This window comes from Tamandua tetradactyla, chromosome 1 (assembly GCF_023851605.1).
Source record: "Tamandua tetradactyla isolate mTamTet1 chromosome 1, mTamTet1.pri, whole genome shotgun sequence".
Taxonomy (NCBI): Eukaryota; Metazoa; Chordata; class Mammalia; order Pilosa; family Myrmecophagidae; genus Tamandua; species Tamandua tetradactyla.
Genome location: NC_135327.1, coordinates 29,048,854 through 29,053,707, shown reverse-complemented (window position 1 = coordinate 29,053,707; position 4,854 = coordinate 29,048,854).

Below are 4,854 nucleotides of genomic sequence, written 5' to 3'. Positions count from 1 at the left end.
GAAATGGAAAGTCTGAAAAAAACAAATCACAGCACTTATGGGAATTAAAGGTGCAGCAGAAGAGATAAAACAAACAATGGAAACCTACAATGGTAGATTTTGAGAGGCAGAAGATAGGATTAGTGAACTGGAGGACGAAACATCTGAAATTCGACAAGAAACAGAATCTATAGGGAAAAAAATGGAAAAATATGAGCAGGGACTCAGGAAATTGAATGACAATATGAAGTGCATGAATATATGTGTTGTGGGTGTCCCAGAAGGAGAAGAGAAGGGAGGAGGAAAAAAACTAATGGAGGAAATTATCACCGAAAATTTCCCAACTCTTATGAAAGACTTAAAATTACAGATCCAAGAAGTGCAGCATACCCCAAAGAGAATGGATCCAAATAGATGTACTCCAAGACACTTAATAATCAGAATATCAGAGGTCAAAGAGAAAGAGAGAATCTTGAAAGCAGCAAGAGAAAAGCAATCCATCACATACAAGGGAAACCCAATAAGACTATGTGTAGATTTCTCAGCAGAAACCATGGAGGCGAGAAGACAGTGGGATGATATATTTAAATTACTAAAAGAGAAAAATTGCCAACCAAGAATTCTATATCCAGCAAAATTGTCCTTCAAAAATAAGGGAGAAATTAAAACATTTGCAGACAAAAAAATCACTGACAGAATTTGTGACCAAGAGACAAGCTCTGCAAGAAATAATAAAGGGAACACTAGAGACAGATACAAAAAGACAGAAGAGAGAGATGTGGAGAAGAGTGTAGAAAGGAAGACTATGAGTAAAGTAAAAAGAAGGAAAATTAGATATGACATATAAAATCCAAAACGCAAAATGGTAGAAGAAAGTACTACCCATGCAGTAATAACACTAAATGTTAATGGATTAAACTACCCAATCAAAAGACATAGATTGGCAGAATGGATTAAAAAACAGGACCTATCTATGTGCTGTCTACAGGAAATACATCTTAGACCCAAAGATAAACATAGGTTGAAAGTGAAAGGTTGGGAAAAGATATTTCATGCAAATAACAATCAGAAAAGAGCAGGAGTAGCTACACTAATATCCAACAAATTAGACTTCAAATGTAAAACAGTTAAAAGAGACAAAGAAGCATACTATGTACTAATAAAAGGAACAATTCAGCACGAAGACATAAGAATCAAAAATATTTATGCACCGAACCAGAATGCTCCAAAATACATATGGCAAACACTGAAAAGAGAAATAGACGCATCTACCATAATAGTTGGAGACTTCAATTCCCCACTCTCATCAATGGACAGAACATCTAAACAGGGAATCAATAAAGAAACAGAGAATTTGAATAATGCAATAAATGATCTAGACTTAACAGACATTTATAGAACATTACACCCCACAACAGCAGGATACACCTCTTTCTCAAGTGCTCATCATTCTCAAAGATAGACCATATGCTGGGTCACAAAGCAAGCCTCAATAAATTTAAAAAGATTGAAATCATACAAACACTTTCTCAGATCATAAAGATAGAACAACCAGACAGAAGATCAATCAGGAAATAGAGAAGTTAAATAACTTGATAAATGAATTAGACCTAACAGACATATATAGGTCATTGCAGCCCAGAACACAAGGATATACATTTTTCTTGAGTGCCCATAGAACATTCTCCAGGATAGATCACATGCTGGGGCATAAAACAGGTCTTTATAAATTTAAAAACACTGAAATTATTCAAAGCACTTTCTCTGATCACAAAGAGATGAAGCTGGATCTCAATAAACACCAAAGAATAAGAACATTCACAAATATCTAGAGATTGAATAACACACTCTTAAACAACCAGTGGGTCAGAGAAGAAATTGCTAGGGAAATCAGTAGCTATCTGGAGATGAATGAAAATTAGAATACAACTTATCAGATCTTATGGGATGTGGCAAAGGCTGTGCTGAGAGGGAAATTTATTGCCCTAAATGCCTATATTAAAACACAAGAAAGAGCAAAACTTCAGGACTTAACAGAAAACCTGGAGAAACTTGAGAAAGAACAGCAAACTAACCCCAAAGCAAACAGAATAAGAGAAATAACAAAGATTAAAGCAGAGATAAATGAACGGGAGAACAAAACAACAATAGAAAGAATCAATCAAACCAAAAGTTGGTCCTTTGAGGAAATCCATAAAATTGATGGGCAACTAGCAAGACTAACCGAAAAAAAAAAAAAAAAAAAGAAAGAGGATACAAATAAACAAAATCAGAAATGAGAAGGGGTGCATTACCACAGACCCTGGAGAAATAAAAGAAATCTTAAGAGTGTACTATGAACAGCTATACACTAACAAACTAGACAATTTAGATGAAATGTGCAAACTCCTGGAGATTACACAAACAAGCTACACTAACTCAGGAAGAAACAGAACTCAACAAAACAATCACAAGTAAAGAGATTCAATCCGTCATTGAAAATCTTCCTACAAAGAAAAGCCCAGGGACAGATGGATCTCCAGGGGAATTTTATCAAACATTCCATAAAGAACTAACACCAATCCTGCTCAAACTTTTCAAAAAATTTGAGGACTAAGGAACACTATCTAACTCATTTTATGAAGCTAATATCATTTTAATATGAAAACCGGGTAAAGATGCTGTAAGAAAGGAAAACCACAAGCCAATCTCCCTAATGAACATAGATGCAAACATTCTCAATAAAATATTAGCAAATTGAATCCAACTGCACAGTGAAGTAGTTATGCACCATGACCAAATGGGGTTTATACCAGGAATGCAAGGATGGTAAGAAAATCGTTAATGTAATACAGCACATTAGCAAATCGAAAGGGAAAAATCACATAATCCTCCTGACTGATGCTGAAAATTCAGAATCCTTTTCTGATACTAACACTTCAAAAGACAGGAATCAAAGGTAACTACCTCAATATGATAAAGGGAATATATGAAAAACCAATAGCCAGCATCATACTGAATGGAGAATGAAAGCTTTCCCCCTAAGATCAGGTACAAGAAAAGGATGCCCACTGTCACCACTATTATTCAACATAGTTCTAAAAGTTTTACCTAGAGTAATCAGGCAGGACAAAGAAATAAAAGCCATTCAGATTGGAAAGGAAGAAGTAAAACTCTCATTATTTGCAGATGATATGATACTATACTTGGAAGATCTTGAGAAATCTACAGCAAGGTTACTTGAGCTAATGAACAAATTCAGCAAGGTGGCGGGATATAAAATTAATGTGCAAAAATCAGAAACGTTTCTATACACAAGCAATGACCTAGCTGAGGAGTCAGTCAAGGAAAAAAATCCATTCAAAATAGCAACTAAAAGAATCAAGTACTTAGAAATGAACTTAACTGGGGACGTAAAGGACTTGTACACAGGAAACTACATAACGTTGCTAAAAGAAATAAAAGGAGATCTAAATAGGTAGAAAAACATTCCCTGCTCGTGGATAGAAAGGCTAAATATAGTTGTCAATTCTCCCCAAACTGAGCTACAGATTCAACACAGTACCAACCAAAATTCCAACAAGCTACTTCGAAGATTTGGAGAAGCTAACTACCAAATTCATCTGGAAGGGAAAGAGACCCCGAATAGCTAAAAGCATCCTAAAAAAGAAAAACAAAGTGGGAGGATTAACACTCCCTGACTTTAAAACCTATTATAAAGCCACAGTGGTCACAACAGCGTGGTATTGGCACAAAGAAGCACTGACCAATGGAATCTAATTAAGAGTGCAGAAACGGACCACCAAATCTATGGTCAACTGATTTTTGACAAGGACCCCAAATCTTCTGAACTGGAACAAAATAGTCTTTTCAATAATTGGGCATGGGAGAACTGGATATCAATAGCCAAGAGAATGAAAGAGGACCCCTATCTTACACCCTACACAAAAATTAACCCAAAGTGGATCAAACACCAAAATATAAGAACTAGCACCATAAAGCTTCTAGAAGAAAATGTAAGGAAACATCTTTAAGACCTAGTAATAGGAGGTACCTTCCTAAACTTTACACCCAAAGCACAAGGAACAAAAGAAAAAAATAGATACATGGGAACTTCTCAAAAGCAAATGCTTCTGTACCTCAAAAGACTTTGTCAAAAAGGTGAAGAGGCAGGCAACTCAATGGGAGAAAATATTTGGAAATCAATATCGGACAAAGGTTTGATTTCCTGTATATACAAAGAAATCCTACAACTCAACAACAAAAGAACAAACAACCCAATTATAAAACGGGCTAAAGATGAATAGGCATTTTTATGAAGAGCAAATATAGATGGCTCAAAAGCACATGAAGAGATGCTCATTTTCATTGGCTATAAAGGATATGCAGATGATCAAGACTACAATGAGATACCACCTCACACCTATAAGAATGGCTGCTATTAAACAAACAGGAAACTACAAATGTTGGAGAGAAAGTCGAGAAACTGGGACACTTATGCACTGCTAGTAGGAATGTATAATGGTGCAGCCACTATGGAAGACTCACGGTTCATTAGGGAACTAAATATTGAGTTGCCCTGTGACCCAGTAATAGCAATAGTTGGCATATATACAGAAGAACTGAAAGCAATGACACAAACAAACTTTTGTACACCAATGCTCATAGCAACATTTTATTTATAATCCCCAAAAGATAGAAACAAATCAAATGTCCATCAACAGATGAGTAGATCAACAAAATGTGGTATATAGGTATGATGGAATATTATGCAGCAGTAAGACAAAATGGTATCCTGAAGCACATGACAAGATGGAAGAGCCTCGAGGACATAGTGCTGAGTGAAAAATTAGCCAGACACAAAATGATAGATACTGTATGATTCTACTTTTATGA